Source organism: Sceloporus undulatus, chromosome 1 (assembly GCF_019175285.1).
Source record: "Sceloporus undulatus isolate JIND9_A2432 ecotype Alabama chromosome 1, SceUnd_v1.1, whole genome shotgun sequence".
Lineage (NCBI taxonomy): Eukaryota > Metazoa > Chordata > Lepidosauria > Squamata > Phrynosomatidae > Sceloporus > Sceloporus undulatus.
In genome coordinates, this window is record NC_056522.1 from 302,244,376 (window position 1) to 302,261,723 (window position 17,348).

General features: G+C 42.5%; 1 protein-coding gene across 5 annotated transcripts in view; it reads right to left on the bottom strand.

The window, feature by feature from the left end:
• The window catches only part of LRRC4C (leucine rich repeat containing 4C), a 1,065,799-nt gene that overhangs the window by 756,563 nt on the left and 291,888 nt on the right, over positions 1-17,348 (bottom strand). The gene's annotated exons all lie outside the window — the stretch shown is intronic.

Consider the following 17,348-nt stretch of genomic DNA (forward strand, 5'->3'; position numbering starts at 1 on the left):
CTGGGGAGGTCTATCCCTCTGGTCAGCTGACTGAGCAGGACAGACTCCAGATATTGATCAGCAAAAGTATTTTTAAAGAAACTTTCCATTCAACAGTTTACCTATTGGCTGAAACAAACCACCGAGGGAAGAATCTCCATCTTCAGGGCCAGAATAAGTTATGGTGTACGATACACTATTCCAAGTCTTAGATTCATTACTTCCTCCAAAATTGTTTTATTTCAAAAGAGTTTGGGTGACTTTTTTAAAAATATACATATTTAATGCCTTCCCATAGGCTTCAGATGATTTAAACAATTACTGTATATACTCATTCGTAAGTCTAGAAATTTTAGCAAAAAAATTGACCTCAAAAAATTGAGTCAGCATATGCATGGGTCAATTTAAGTAAGGTACTTTAACTTTTTTTTAAAGGAACCATCCCCTGGTGAAAGGCAAGCATGTAATCTGTCCAGGAAGCACTGACCCCCCCCCCCCCCTTCCCTCATCCATCCAGCCTTCTATTTTGTAAGTTCTTTGGCATTGTGTTGCTTTGCTCCATTCTTTAGATCCCCCCCCCTAGGTTTTATCCATAACTTATCGATGGGCCATATCAAAATCCATAATTTTGGCTCAAAAACCTGCCCTTGACTTATACATAAGGTCGACTCAACAGACTGGCAATAAACGGCAGCATTGGAGCAGGGTGGGGGTGGCTAGCTACCCCAACTCTTCCAACATGCTGGCGTCACACCATGTGCCCCACCGCACAGTGGGTGACATCACTCCACGTCTTTGGCACAAAGTATGGATGCGCTGAGCCAAAAAGCAGTGGAAGAGCTGCAGTAGCAGCAAAAAGGGCGCCATTTCCACAGTGCAAAAAGGAGACACTTTTTGCGGCTTCTTTTTGCACTGGGGTGGTGTGGCATGTAGTTGCCGCATTTCCAACCCAGTGCTTCCTGAGGCAGCATGGAGCCACCTCCTAAGGGCTGTTGAGTCCCATAGTCAAGTATGTATGGTAGCTCAAAGTGTCATGCCTCCTCTTGCAGAGCCCTCTTTGGAAGAAAAGAACCAGGGTGACAGGCCATAGCTGGAAGAGTTTAAATAAGAAGAATTTGAAATCCTAGCTGTCATACCCTCTCAAGAGACCCCAGAGGATCCATCTCTTTCAGAGGAAGGAGGAAATGAACACTGAATGTGAGGTAGTACTATCTTTAACTCAGAGAATTTTGAATTCTAGAAAATTGACATTTGGAAAGCACATTTATTGCTTTCACACATCAGTACTGACTTACCACTATAAAACATATTCAGGGCTAGCCATTTTCATTGCATAGCAAAGCACTGCTCTGAATCTCAAAAGAAGTATCTTTATGTCTTACTAATGGAATTTAAATTTTATTTCCTGGACTTTATGACTTTTGTCTCCTAGAACCAACATGGACAGAAACAGAAGTGCCCTGTCTGTATGGGTATTCCTTCATACCATCTCAACTAAGAACAACAACAACGACATCTTGATGAAATGTAGACCTGTGACTCTAACATTCTCATGTTATTCTTTCTCCTATATGATTTTAAATACCTTTGCCTGATGACAAAGCCACTGAAGCATTGAAAGCTTGCAACGTGTAATTTGTGAATTTTGGTTGGTCCAATAAAGTATGACTGTTTTGTAGATTTTGGATGTTATTGTATGTGACCACTATAAAGATCTGAAAAACCTGATCACCTTTGACAAATCTTTGAAAATGTATTGCATTTGCATCTTTCTAGATCTTTTTAGGTTCTATTCCATTCCCACAACGGTGTCAGTATGCTTTACACCTGACCATTTATTACCACTCTGCACTGCCTCTGGTAAAGTGGCTTTAACCACACAAAGCTCATGCAAAAATAAAAATCAATTGGTCTTAAAGGTGCTGACACATTTCTTTTTTTTTTCTTCCCCCTTCCTTTTTTTTTAACCCAGAGAAAGAGAGAAACTATCTGAAGTCAGAGGATACCAAGGCCCCACCAATATGAAATACAAAATATTTGTAATAGAAGACACCTGGATAATAAGCTGTCATCAGTATCAACAGGAGTGTGAGGGAGTCTTCCAGCTGCAGCTGTATAGGAACATATTTCAGGGATTGTACCCACTATGATAAGCTCTGAATCCTGATTTAGGGTATATGTTCCTAGTTCCCACTGGAAATCAATTCTGATCCTCCTTGGATTGATTCAATTGGGAAAAAGGTGGAGCAAACGTAAAAAAAAAACCCCGGGGTATCTTGATACTATTTTTTTGGTGGGTTCTCCCCCAAGAAATCGAATCTGACATGATTCCAGCATCCCTCACTCCCTCTTTGTGGAGCATAGCGCAATCGAGTGACCATCGGGGCAGCAGGAGGAAGGCCCGGGGGGGGTACCTGGGAAAGAGCTGCCCTGGAGAGAGCCAATGACAGGACATGAGGAGGCCTGGCTTGGAGTCCTGAGTTCAAATCCTTGCTCACTCAGTCTTGGAAACCCATTGCATGGATTTAGGCGACTCACTTTTTCTCAGCCGCAGAGGAAGGCCATGGAGCCAAACCACCCAATTTGGGCACCCCCAGGGATGAGGCTAGATGGGCGGGAGTTTGGATGAGGCTGGCCATACTTGCCAGGAGGTGCCCTGCATGGCCACGTCAGGACCCCCTTGCCTTACTGCTTTGCTCCCAGGACACAATCCCCCTGGCACCCTGGACTGGCCTCCTCCTCCTCCTCCTCAGTGGGGATGATGTTACCAGCATTGATGCCTTAAAATCCTAAATGTGTATGACTTTTCTTCTGATGACCCTATGCAGAGTGCCTGATGGGATACCTGATGTAGAGTTCTCCATCACTGCAAGACGGACAGGTCACGTAGGCTATTGAAACATAGATCAAAGAGGCCCAGATAGGAGTTGCCAACAGAAAATAGTCATTTACACCTTTGAGGCAGATTTATGGCCAGGATGCTTTGCCAGGCCAGAACCATTCCCACCTTGAAGACTTCAATAGATCAAGCAATCTTTAATATGTAGATTTGGCTTTGCTTTGAAATGTGGAAACAACTCTTCGCCTGAGGCAAGATGTTGCCTATTTAAGGTCCCTCAAATCTTTTGTCTATGTTCCATGTTAGAATTCAGACAGGCTTCATGTCTGTCTGAGTTCTGATATAGTTCCAATCCACTCCCCCTCCTTCCTTTCCCTCCGTGTTGCTGAGTCTTCATCAATCTGGACCCGGAGCACCGCTAATACAGGTGAATATAACCATTAGAAGGTCTCATGTTATCTATCCAACGCTAACTTACTATATTCCTGAGTTCTTGGATAATTGTGTGAGTGTATGATTGTCTTATGTGTGAATGAATAATAAACAGTATTCAGTTTTCATAAAACTTGTCTCTGTTGACCTATTTACCTTGGCTACCTTCGTATACATAGGATAGAGACCACTCCTCTGTTTGAACTAATGATAAATTCCCCAGACCAAGGTCTCCTTATTTACAATGACAACCACCACCCCAAAAGAAGCAATCACACTATTTCATAGTGGGAACAATGGGTCTTTTGGATTCAATCCCCAACATGGAGCAAGGGCAAATCAGGAAGTGAGTTAAACATAAGTGGGAATTGTCTCAGAAGCTTGTACTGAGAATATGTATTGTGACCATTTTGTCTCATGGTCAAAACATTCCTCAGATTCTTCTTTGATTGATGTTCCAGCTTTTGAACCACCTTACTGCTGTCTTCCTTTAACACGAACCTGGATTAGAACCAACTTGTTTTCACATGACACCTCCATGTGACTGTTTCCTTACCTGGTAAAGACTTTTAACCTCAAGTAAGGTCAATTGGAATCCATTTCAAGTAGAAATGTGAAATTCTCATTCCAATGCAATGCTCGTATATCCATTAGTATTGGTGGGGGTGAGATTGGAATTGGGAGGAGGTGGTAGAAAATCTCCCTTTAAGCATGTAGCATTTAAAAGATTGGATTCAGTACATAGAATCAAAAGAATTGGAAGAGACTACAAGGGCTATCCAGTCCAACTCCCTGCAATACAGAAATATGCATCCCCAAACAGCACTCACAACAGATGGCCATTCAGCCTCTGTTTAAAGTTGTCCAAAGTAGAAGATTCCACAACACTTTGAAGCAGTATATTCCACTGCTGAACAGCTCTTACCATTAAGAAGTTCTTCCTAATGTTTAGGTGGAATCTCTTTTATTGTAGTTTGAATCCATTATTCCATATCTGGAGTGGCAGAAAATCACTTTACACTATCTTCAACATGGCATCTGTTTAAAAATTTATTAATGGCTATAATGTCATCTGTTAACCACCTCTCTGCCAGGACTTCCACCATTTTGGTTACTCTCCTCTGGATATGCTCCAACTTGTCAACAACCTTTTTGAATTGTGGTGCCCAGAACTGGAAACAGTACTTCAGGGAAGGTCTGACCAAAGTGTGTGTATGTGTGTGTGTGTGTGTGTGTGGGGGGGGGGGTAATCTGAAGTTAATCTGAAATGTGAAAATAATTGTCACCAACATGAGTGGCTAGAGGTTTCAGATACTCTCAGTTGGATGGATGAAGAAGTTCATTGGACTTCAATGTTACTACCTTATTTTGCAGAACAGTCTCTAGGGCCCTGTACAAACGGGCCATTAAGCACATACTGAGTACGTGGTAGGGTTGCCCAGGAGCGTCCTTTTCAAATGATCCCTAACCCTAGGACATAGTACGTCAAAATGGCGGCACCCTGTCTACATGGGCGCCGCCATTTTGACGTAACAGCCGTGTCGCGTCCAAACAGCACGGCGCAGCCATTACATCCTGGTGCTGCTGCAGGGCGCCTGTGGCGCTCTTTCAGCAGTAACAAAAGGAACTCCAAAATGGAGCTCCTTTCGCACCACGTATCGCTGGCATGGCCTTTACACGGCTGCACCAGCAATACTGAAGAGAAAGGGGCCAAGTGGCCCCTTTCTCTGTCTTCCCGCCACTGTCGGGGTGTCCTTGGGCATGAAGCCTCAAGGGCACCCCTTTCCAAGCCGCATGGAAGCAGCATTTTGCCGCTTCCCCGAGGCCTGGAAAAGTGGCGGATTAGGGCCTCTGGGGCTGCTGCTGTGGCAGGTCAGGCCCCAATCCATTGGGGAAAGGTGCGGGTGCAGGCTGCCCCAAAGGGTCGGTCTGTATCCTGCCTAAGATACCTTTGCCTTATCCAAACCACTGCCTATTAAAGCACACAGAATAACAGCCCAGTTCTGTGTGTATGTACTCAGGATGGTCTGTCTTGCAACCTTTAACTTTTCCTGTTTTCCATTCATTAGTTGTTCTGAAGTGTAAGAACAGGCAAGTTCAGTTCTCTTATTGGAGCTTATCCCATGGCGTTTTAATTTGACTTTCCTCTATCTGGTTTAAACCTTAATTTGGGTGGCATCTTGATATTATAAAATGGTTTTCCACCTAATTTGCCACCTGAATACAGCCCAGGTCCATCCCTGCTTCCAGGAGCACTCTGCCAGCCATTTTCTCAAGCCAGAAAACTCCCAGATCTGAAAGAGCTGAAAGGAGTGACTCTGGAATTGGGGGTGGACCCGGGATATGTTTGGGCAGCAAATTAGGTGACAAAAAAAAAAGTCTGATAACATCAGGATGCCACCCTAATTAAGATTTAATCCTGATAGAAGTAAACTGAATTAAAACGCCATAGAATAAGCTCCATTGTTTAGCAGAGGTGTACTTGACAAAAAATCCCCATTCTATTCAGGGGCCTTTCTACTTAGGGGACCAAAAATCCCTCTCATATCTTCTTCAGATTGTTAAAAGGATTTTCATATGGAGGAAAAGGGAATCTTATGGTTATAAAATACTATTCCTAACTTTGTCCTGGGAGAATTCAAGGGACTCTTTGTAAGTGAACACTCTTTGAAATTGAAACAAAAGAAGTTTTCAAAATACACTTCAAAACCCATAAGAACATTTCTCCAAACAGGCATGGGAACCATAGCAAATATTATGAAACAGAAATCTGAAAAGTGAACCTTGAATGTAATTTCAATCCAAAACTGGAATGACTTAAAATATGCAAGGCCTCTTACCTGTACTATTAGTATGTATGTTCATTTTAACAACAAAATTAATATTTTCACTTAAATTAATATTTTATTCAATTTGACTTCTGCACCTCATTGGAAAAATATAAATAGCTCTTTATTTTAGTCTATTGTCCCCTTTAACCTGATCAAGTTTGAATACCTTTTGAGTTCTCATAGAGTTGGATTAAGAAAGGCTATGTTTTATTTTATTTTATTTCAGATTATGGAATAAGTCTTTTTTTAAAAAAAAATAAACCAAAATGGAAGAACAATCTGCAAGACTGCAATCTTACCCACTCATTTAAAATTAAGCCCCTTTGAACTCAGTAGGGCTCACTTCTACACAAATTGGCATAAGATTTGATTGTAAGTGACTCATGGTGAATTGGGATGAGAATGAATCATATTTTTGTGCCTTGCAAGTGCTGGTGGCATCTTCAATATTACATCTTTTCCAAAATTTCTACCCTCTTTTTCTTCCAGCTGGAAATTCAGAATAACTAGATGAACAAAACAAGAAACAATAAAATCCTGTAGCAAACAATGAAAGAATTCAGCAGAGGCAACAGTCCCTGAAAAATCTTTCCAACAAAAATCTATCACAATATTAGATTGCAAATACCCATTAAAGCAAAATATATTTTCCCTGCATCCTAAATCAAGTCTTGCAAGCCTGCCCAGAGATTAAAAAGGTATGCTTTAGCAATACAAGCCTATTGCTTGTACTTCTGCAAATCCTCATGGAGGGTCATAATGGGAAGAGGCTTTTTGATGGCCAACCATGTAATAATGAAACCAGGCACAGAGTTGAGTTAAATAATGACCATTTTATATGACCAGGAACTTATTTAAGTTGTATTGACCCTGGAAAGGAGCAAGAGGGGGCAGCTATTGTCAAGTGCTACTGCTTGACTACCTCCTCAGCCTTATTTATTTATTTATTTATTTATGGCATTTATACCCCACCCTTCAGCCCTAGAGGCTCTCAGAGCAGCTTCCCTTGGGTGAAACACTTGAGACCTGAAGGCAATCCAATAATTGCCCAATTGCTCCCCAGCTAGCCATTTACTGGAAGGGAACCCCAAATCACTCTCCACCCAAGTCCCAGGATTTTATAAGTGAAAGCAAACCCCCAGTTCAGTACTAACACTGGACTCCTTCCCTACCCTCTGGGTTCCAGGACATAGAGAGGCTGGTTCCAGAGCTTTGCCCTTCACCAAAATGGTCCCAAAGTGTACACTGATCTCTTACATCCCTCCCCCACTACCTACCAATGGCAGCCTATTTACAGACCCCTAAATACAGTATGGGGTAGACACAAAACCCTAGGTGAAGGGGACAAACTTCATACCCTACCCTAAAGTGGCCAGCAAAGCTGTGATAAATGGGAGTCCCTGCATTTATCAGGGTCTTTTCCCTACAATAAAAAAAGTTATTGTAGGGAGAGTTGACATCATTGGTGGTGAGAAGACAACTGTCCAATCAGATGGCCATTGAGCTTTCTATAGGGAGCTGAGGTGAAGTAGGGAAGATGGCTGGGGGTGGGGGAGCAGCAAGGCCTTGGCCTATGGATCTGTCTTACTAGTAGTCAGGTGCATCAGGTTGGGTTTATTTTAATGTTTGGCTGACATCATGGTAAATGTAATTTATTCTTTAAGTTTGTACCTGGAGGACCAGCTTGTCCTTCTTCTTTTTCTCTAATATTCCTTTCATTAGAACAAAACTTTTTCTTAAGTGCTCTGCCTCTTTCCACTTCTTTCATGGGCCTTAGCTCGGCTAGTTCCTTACTGGGTTGGCAAATAAGTAATTTTATCTCATTTTAATTGATATTGTACACCATTGTTTTTAACCTCTTTTTTTGGTTTAATCTCTTTTTAGTGGTTATTATGTTTTTATGACATAGGGGAGGGATGGGGATCTTGGAACTTTTAATGCTTTTTCTTTTAATTGTACCTTGTTTTACTGCTGTAACTCACTTGGATTCCTTGAGATTAAGCATAATAATAATAATAATAATAATAATAATAATAATAATATACCGGTAAAAGTCCCAGCAACGTCCCAATGTGTTGCTAAGGTGTAAGTGGTTAATTATTGGGTGGTGGCAGCAAGTTGTTTTAAATAAAAGGTGGTCTCAAGGGGCACCATCCAGCTCAGCAGGAATGCAGTGGGACCACAGAGAACCTTCACAAAAGCTCACATTGTACAAGAGAGGGGATGGTGAATCACAAAGTGAGGATTAAAGAGGCATGTGAAGAGGTGGCCAGACCTTAAGTAGCATCTGACTCTGCCCTTCACATGTGTAACATCCTGGAGCACTCTGCCATATGCAACCACTTTTGGACTGTCTTCATGGAGGGCATCAAACCTGTAAACTCCCACACAGAACTGTTTGCCACACAAGTCCATACTTAGGGAACATACCTAAATATATTTTGTAATAGATAAATCAGTATATTTTCATTTCATTTTTGCATGCTTAAATTTGTTCTACACTGCAAAATACCTATGTAAGGCGCGGTACAGGCCTCACAAAAAGGGAGGCCTGCCTGCACCTGTTTTTCCTCTGCAGGAAGTCGCAGCCACCAAACCACGTGATTTCCCTGTGGAGGAAAAAGAATCTGCAGCGCTTGCATCTGTCACTTCACAATGGTGGCGCCTGTATACACAGGGTGCTGCCATTGTTATCGCACCATACTATACTAGGGTTAGGGACCATGTGGTTGCCGTGCAGTCCCTTAACCCTAGTATGGCACCAGCACAGCGCCTTCGTGCCATGTGTACTGTGCCAAAAACAGCATAAAGTATTATTTAAAATATATGTTTTACACTGTATTTTCTTTCAGAATAAACAATGCAGTCCTAATTTCGCAAGTGGGCCAAGAGCTGGCTGGACTGACAGCTGAAGCTATACTATAGGCCAGCTGAAGCTATATCATATCCAAATCTCCGTCCTTCCAGGGAATGTGTTTCTTTGGTTATTTTTTATTTCAAGGAACTCCCATTGGTTTCTATTTGTTGGAAATCAATTAGACCAACCCTGTTGTTGTTGCTGTTGTTGCTGTTGTTGCTTTCAACTCATTTCTGATATATGGCAACCCTATGATGACCCTATAATAGGGTTTACTTTGTGATATTTGTTCAGAAAAAGTTTGGCATTGCCTTCCCCTGAGGCTGAGAGACTGTGACTTGTCCAAAGTCACCCAGCAAGTTATGGCCAAATGGAGAATTAAACCCTAGTCTCCAGAGTTGTAGTCCAACACTTAAACCACTATGCCGCACTGGCTCTCATTAGGTAAACCCTAGTCTTGGCCTAACTCTGTGCTGGTACAGGGACTGTCTCCCTGGGCTGAGTAAGATTTGAATATGGCAAAATTCAGCTTCTCCCCTGCTGCACTCCTTTCAACCCCCTTTTTGACTTTACAGCCAGCCAGTCTCAGTCCTTGTACTGGTAAATCTCTGGGGTCAGACAGCACAAAAGAATTATGTCAATATAAGGAGAGTTATATCAGTTTAGAGACAATTCAGACAGCACAAGTGCTTTATGCCAAATGCTAATCCACTGTTGCTGGCATAATTTTGAATTTGAGTTGCACTGTTATACAGGATCAGATCAAATCAGTGCCAGTCAGAATCCATGAGAGTCAAATTCCTCCAGCTCCTTATCTGCTGTACATATTAGTGCTATATTATCTACATCAAGGTGGTCATAAGTAAAATATTTGGTGTAAGAGAATACAAGGTGGATATGAGAATAATATTTGAAAAATCTTAGAATCATAGCATTTGAAGAGACCTCAAGGGCCAACAAGTCCAACAAACTGACATGTAGGAAAACACAATCTAAGCATCCCTGACAGATGGCCATCCAGCCTCTGTTTAAAAACCTCCAAAGAAAGAGACTCTGAGGCAGCATATTCCACTACTGAATAGGTCTTACTGTCAGGAAGTTCTTCTTAATGTTGAGGTGAAATCTCTTTTCCTGTGGTATGGATGGTTAAAAACAGGAAGATGATTGAAAGTGGTTGAAAACAGGTCGCTTGAGTACTGGAAAATACCGATGATAAAAATGCCAGATAGGTGGAAATGTTTGTAATTCATCTCATGTGAAAAATGCATTTAGGATTTTTTTTCTCTGTGCAAAAAACAAGTTTCCTGCACATAAGTCAGGTTTCCTATACAGAAAACATTATTTTCTGTGCAGGTAACAAATTGTCTGCTCAGAAAATGTTGTTTTTCATGCAGGAAATAACAGAAATGTTATTTTATTTGCAGAAAATGCTATCCTTTTGTCAGGAGACTTATTTTCTGAGTATTCTACTTGATCATCTTATTCAGTGTTCATTGCCCCCCTTTTTGAATATTTCACAAAGAATTTCACAAATGTTTCTGCTTGGACCTGATGTTTCTCCTTCCTTCCTTCCTTCCTTCCTTCCTTCCTTCCTTCCTTCCTTATTCATATAAAAGCATTTGGATTCTAAACAAAAAAAAATGGGACTAGGGGTGGCTGGATATTTTAATTTAGATGTTTCTTAAAGAATATTTTCCCCAAACAGAAGGTTTCTCCTTATATGAATTTGGACAATAGAAATAGAATGTTTCATTTTGGTTTATTTTTCAAGAATTTACAAAAACTCATAATTTGCATACTTAAGATGGAAAGAATGTAAAGTTTATAAAATCTGAATTCAGGTTAAAATGAAGCAGATAATCAATCATTTTCACATAATCAAAAGTACCTCTCTTCTTGGTCAGTTGGACATAGACATATAGAATCAAGGTATCTGGGTTGGGAAGTCAGAATACATTGTCAGAAAGACAATCATCCTTACCTAGTTGTTAAACATGAATAAATTAAATGAAGGCAAGGAGCCACACAAACCTGCCTATCTCATGTGTATGAAAGTTCCATCTTCAAAGAAATACTTACAGTCAAACCTAACCTTATGCAGGGGATCCGTTCCAGACCCCCTCGCATAAGGCGAATTCCGCTATGCTTGAGCCCCATTCAAGTGAATGGGGCTTGTGTGCATGGCGGCACAGTGGCACAGCGGTGCATGCACATCACAGGCGCACACCCCATTCATCCGAATGGGACGTGCCACCCCACACGCCCCATGCGCTCCCATGCAGCTTGAGCACATAAGCTCAAAGCCACATATAGTGCACCCGTGTACAAAACAGGAGCACTGTAATTGCAAGGAGATACAAATATTTCCAGAATAACCACTAAGGGACCCAGATGAAATTGAAAAGTCTATTTTATTCTTTGTATTTTATTGTATTTTGTAGACATAGGATATCTTGATTTTAGTAAGGCTTTTGACAAGGTCCCTCATGATATTCTTGCAAACAAGCTAGTAAAATGTGGACTACACAATGCAACTATTAGGTGGATTAGTAATTGGTTGGCCAGATGAACCCAAAGGGTATTCAGCAATGACTCTTCTTCATCTTGGAGAGAAGTGACTAGTGGGGTGCCACAGGGTTCTGTCCTGGGCCCAGTGCTATTTAACATCTTTATCAGTGACTTGGACAAAAGAATAGAGGGCATGCTTATCAAATTTCCAGATGACACCAAATTAGGAGGAGTAGGTAATACCCCAGAGGAGAGGATCAAAATTCAGAATGTCCTTAAGAGATTGGAAAGCTGGGATAAAACTAACAAAATGAATTTCAATGGGGAGTAATATAAGGTACTGCACTTAGGGCAAAAAATAAAAATATAATAATAATAATAATAATAATAAGAAGAAGAAGAAGAAGAAGAAGAAGAAGAAGAAATGAAATGCATAGTTATAGGATGGGGGACACCTGGCTTAACAACAGTACATGTGAAAGGGATCTAGGAGTCCTAGTAGACCACATGTTGAACATGAGTCAACAGCGTGATGCAGCAATGCAATTCTAGGCTGCATCAATAGAAGTATAGTGTCTAGATCAACAGAAGTAATAGTGCCACTCTATTCTGCTTTGGTCAGGCCCCACCTGGAATACCAAGTCCAGTTCTGGACACCACAGTTCAAAAATGATGTTGACAAGCTGGAGCATGTCCAGAGGAGGGTAAAAACAATGGTGAAGGCTCTGGAAACTATGACCTATGAGGAGAGACCCAGAACAATGGATGCAAGGTATGGGAAAAGAGATTCCACCTCAACCTTCAGAGGAACTCCTGTGGAAAGTGGTGGAGTCTCCTTCTTTGGAGGTTTTTAAACAGAGGCTAAATGACCATCTCTTAGGGGTGCTTTGATTGTGAGTTGTTGCATGGTAATAATAATAATAATAATAATAATAATAATAATAATTATTATTTATTTATTGCCCATCCAATCACAAGGAATCCGGGCAGGTAACAGCAATAAAAATATAGAGAATAAAATAAAATAAAATAAAATACAAAAAAATAAATAAAATACAAAAAAATAAAAGAGAGCGACGTGAGTTACATTAATTCACAGTTAGGCCTGATGGAAATTGGGCCTGTCTTTTTCTCTCCCTCCCAGGTCTGATGATGACAGTTGGGACAGAGGGAGGGCTCTTCTTCTTGAGGCACAAATATACCTTTTATTAATTTGAATTTAATTCTTCTCATTAATTTAAGAGAAGAATTGGTGGACAGAGTGACGTAAGTGACCATGTTCTCCTGGAGTTTGTAATACAGTGGAAAGGAGAAGCCAGGCATAGTCAGACACGCATCCTAGACTTTAGGAGAGCGGATTTCAGTAAACTTAGAGAAGTATTGAGGGCGATTCCATGGTCAGAGATACTAAAAGATAAAGGAGTTCAGGACGGATGGGAGTTTCTCAAAAGAGAGATACTGAAGGCACAATTTCAAACCGTTCCAGTGAGAAAGAAAAACGGGAGGTGTCTCAAGAAACCAGGATGGATGACTAAGGAACTTTCAACCGAGCTAAGTTTGAAACGGAACATGTATAAGAAATGGAAAAAGGGGGAAATCACAAAAAAGGAATTCAAAGAAATAGCAGGCATGTGTAGGGGTAAAGTCAGAAAAGCTAAAGCGCAGAATGAACTCAGGCTTGCTAGAGAGGTGAAGAACAATAAAAAGGGCTTTTTTGGATATGTCCACAGCAAAAGGAAGAAGAAGGAAACGGTAGGGCCACTGCGTGGAGAAGATGGCAAAATGCTAACAGAAGTCAGAGAAAAGGCAGAATTACTCAACACCTTCTTTGCCTCAGTCTTCTCAGAAAAGGCAAAGGGTGCTCAACCTGAGGATAATGGAGCAGAGGACAGGATAGGGGCATTTCAGTACAGAATAAGTAAAGAGATAGTAGAGGAACACCTTATTAATCTAAATGAATTTAAGTCTCCGGGACCAGATGAACTCCATCCAAGGGTATTAAAAGAACTGGCAAATGTAATATCGGAGCCATTGGCAATAATCTTTGAAAACTCCTGCAAAACAGGAGAGATCCCAGCAGACTGGCGGAGGGCAAACGTTGTCCCCATCTTCAAAAAGGGGAAAAAAGAGGATCCCAACAATTATCGTCCAGTTAGTCTGACATCAGTACTAGGAAAGATTCTGGAGCAGATCATTAAACAGAGAGTCTGTGAACATCTAGATGGCAATGCCATAATCACAAAAACTCAACATGGGTTTCAGAGAAACAAGTCATGCCAGACAAATCTAATCTCTTTCTTTGATAAAATTACCAGCTTGGTAGATGAAGGGAATACTATGGATATAGTATATCTTGATTTCAGTAAGGCCTTTGACAAAGTTCCCCATGACATTCTTGCAAACAAGCTTGTAAAATGTGGGCTAGACAAAGGAACTGTTAAATGGATCTGTAATTGGTTGACCGGCCGAACCCAAAGGGTGCTCAACAATGGCTCCTTTTCATCCTGGAAAAAAGTGACCAGTGGGGTCCCACAGGGCTCTGTCCTGGGCCCAGTGCTATTCAACATCTTTATCAATGACCTGGATGACAGAATTGGAAGCATACTTATCAAATTTGCAGATGATACCAAATTAGGGGGAATAGCTAATACCCCAGAGGACAGGATCAAGATTCAAAATGACCTGAATAGACTAGAAAGCTGGGCCAAAGCTAACAAAATGAAATTCAACATGGAGAAATGTAAGGTATTGCACTTAGGGTGGAAAAATGAAATGCACAGATATAGGATGGGTGACACCTGGCTGAATGAAACTACATGTGAAAGGGATCTAGGAGTCCAAGTAGACCACAAGTTGAACATGAGTGAACAGTGTGATGCGGCAGCTAAAAAGGCCAATGCTATTTTAGGCTGCATCAATAGAAGTATAGTGTCTAGATCAAGAGAAGTAATAGTGCCACTGTATTCTGCTCTGGTCAGGCACCACCTAGAATATTGTGTCCAGTTCTGGGCGCCACAATTCAGAAAGGACATTGAGAAACTGTAGCGTGTCCAAAGGAGGGCGACAAAAATGGTGAAAGGTCTGGAAACCATGCCCTATGAGGAACGACTTAGGGAGCTGGGGATGTTTAGCCTGGAGAAAAGAAGGTTAAGAGGTGATATGATCGCCCTGTTTAAATATTTGAAGGGATGTCATATTGAAGAGGGAGCAAGCTTGTTTTCTGCTGCTCCAGAGAACAGGACCCGGAACAATGGATGCAAGCTGCAGGAAAAGAGATTCCACCTGAACATTAGGAGGAACTTCCTGACAGTTAGGGCTGTTCGACAATGGAATGCACTCCCTCGGAGGGTGATAGAGTCTCCTTCCTTGGAGGTCTTTAAACAGAGGCTGGATGGCCATCTGTCAGGGATGCTTTGATTTGGATTTCCTGCATGGCAGGGGGTTGGACTGGATGGCCCTAGTGGTCTCTTCCAACTCTATGATTCTATGATTCTATGATTCTAAGTCACAGTGAACGCCGAGAGGAACTAGGTAGGGAAGGCCTGCCAGAAGAGATTGTCTTAAGAGCCTTCTTAAAGGCTGTAAGAGTAGAAATGTTGTGAATCTCCTTTGGCAGGTCATTCCATAACTTCAGAGCTGCAATGGAAAAGGCCTTCTGGGTAACTGAAGTTAGCCTAGATTTTATTGGCTGAAGTAGCTTCTTCCCCAAGGACCTTAGAATGCGGGATGGACAGTAAGGAAGAAGTATTCTGGACCCAAGCCATGTAAGGCTTTAAAGGTAATCACTAACACCTTGTACCTTGCCCGGAAACTAATTGGCAGCCAGTGAAGGGATTTCAAAACCGGTGTTATGTGATCATTGCGATGAGAACCTGTAATTAACCTGGCTGCCATATTTTGCACAAGTTGAAGTTTCCAAACTTGGCACGAGAGTAGCCCCATGTAGAGCACATTACAGAAGTCCAGTCAAGAGGTGACCAGCGCATGTACTACTGTTTCAAGGTCTCCCTGATCCAGGAAGGAGCACAGCTGGAGTATCAGTCAAAGCTGATAACAAGTGCTCCTAACTGTCGCATCCACCTGAGCTATCAGGTGAAGCAATGACTCGAGGAACACCCCCAAGCTGTGGACAGAGTCTTTCAGGAGAAGTGTAACCCCATCCAGAACTGGCTGACATAATTCCATACCTGGGCTTGGGTTTCCTATAATGAGTACCTCCGTCTTACCTGGATTCAGGTTGAGTCAGTTTTCCCTCATCCAGTCCATTATCATCCCAAGACAGGCATTCAGAGGAGAGATGCCAGCCTTAGACACTGCATCAGTCTGAGACATAGAAGATTTTCACACTTGCCTGTATCGCTGGGAAATCGCCCTCCAAAAATTGCTAAAAGGGAAAATGAGCCTCTGGCGCGTTACAAACCGCCATTAAAGTACGGACTCAGTCTGTACTAGAGTTAGGAAGGTGCAGTGCTTCCGCACCCCCCTAACCCTAGTACAGACTGAGTCTGTACAAAATAGTAGCTCCCCTTCCACAAGGGGGCCGCCATGACGACGTCACGACCGTGCTGCCTCTACACGGGGCGGTGCGGACGTGACATCGTCGGTCCGCGCCAGGGCGCCTAGGGCGCCCTTTCCGCGGACCAGGAAGGAGCTCCGTTTCGGAGCTCCTTCCTGGTTTGCGGCGGCGCTTTGCTTCGCTGGGCGCAGCCTTCAGACGGCTGTGCCCAGCGAAGCAATGGAGAAAGGGGCCAAGCGGCCCCTTTCTCCTTCTCCCCGCCGCCGTGGGGTGTCCTTGGGGCTTGAAGCCCCAGGGACACCCCTTTTCAGGCTGAGGGGAAGCGGCGTTTTGCTGCTTCTCCGCAGCCTGAAAAGCGGTGGATCGGGGCGTCAGTGGCTGCCATTCAGGCCCCGATACACTGGGGAAAGGGGCGGGTGCAGCCCTCCCCAAATGGGCGGTCTATAACCCACCTCTGTGTCTGAACGCTTGGACGTGATCATGTCTATAGCTCTGGTGATGTTATTCCACAAATTAACCAGAACTTCGACAGAGTCGCCGGCACTGCCAACCATAGAACCCCCTAGGGCTTCTTGGAACCTAATGGGTTCCATCAGCCTTTGAGGGTGAACCATTCTAATTGGTCCTCCAACCCCAGAGGGAGGAATAGTAGCCTTCAGTCAAGCCTTAACAAGGAAATGATCCATCCGTGATAATGCAGATATACTAGTTATTTCTGCCCACGAATATGCCTGTTCCATGCAGAAGACCACATCAAGAACATGACCTGTGCACTGTGTGGGCTCAGAGACTATATGGGAGAGGCCCATGTTTGTCATAAAACCCATTAACTCCTGAGCCACACCAGTAAGTAGGGTGTGGACCTTTTGGTCTCCTCCAGCTTTATGATTCTATGATTCTCCATTTGATTTTTCTGGATCAGAACAAGTAAAACAATTTAAGTATTCAAAACCCATGAGAAGTATTTCTCCAGTGGACCCTTCCCATCCATGGGGGTTGATTTTGGTAGCCCCTACAAATGGGATAAAATGAGGGAGCTCAAGCAGTATTAGTTAATTGGTGGTGACTTGCGCACATCTGATGGTTTGTGCATTGACTAATATGGAGAGAGGCGATCTGTGAGATCTCCAGTCCATGGATGACTACCCCCCTGGTATGATGGGCCCATTGTATCACTTTAAAACTAGTAAAGTACAATGTGATTGTACTTTTGCTATATGGCCAGCATGGCTACCTCTGAATATGTATTTTATTAATAATAACAACAACTAGTAACATGACCACCACACAAGGTTCTATATGTGATCATTATTCACAACCCCCCAAAATGAGTGTAACATGACCACCACACAAGGTTCTATATGTGATCATTATTCACAACCCCCC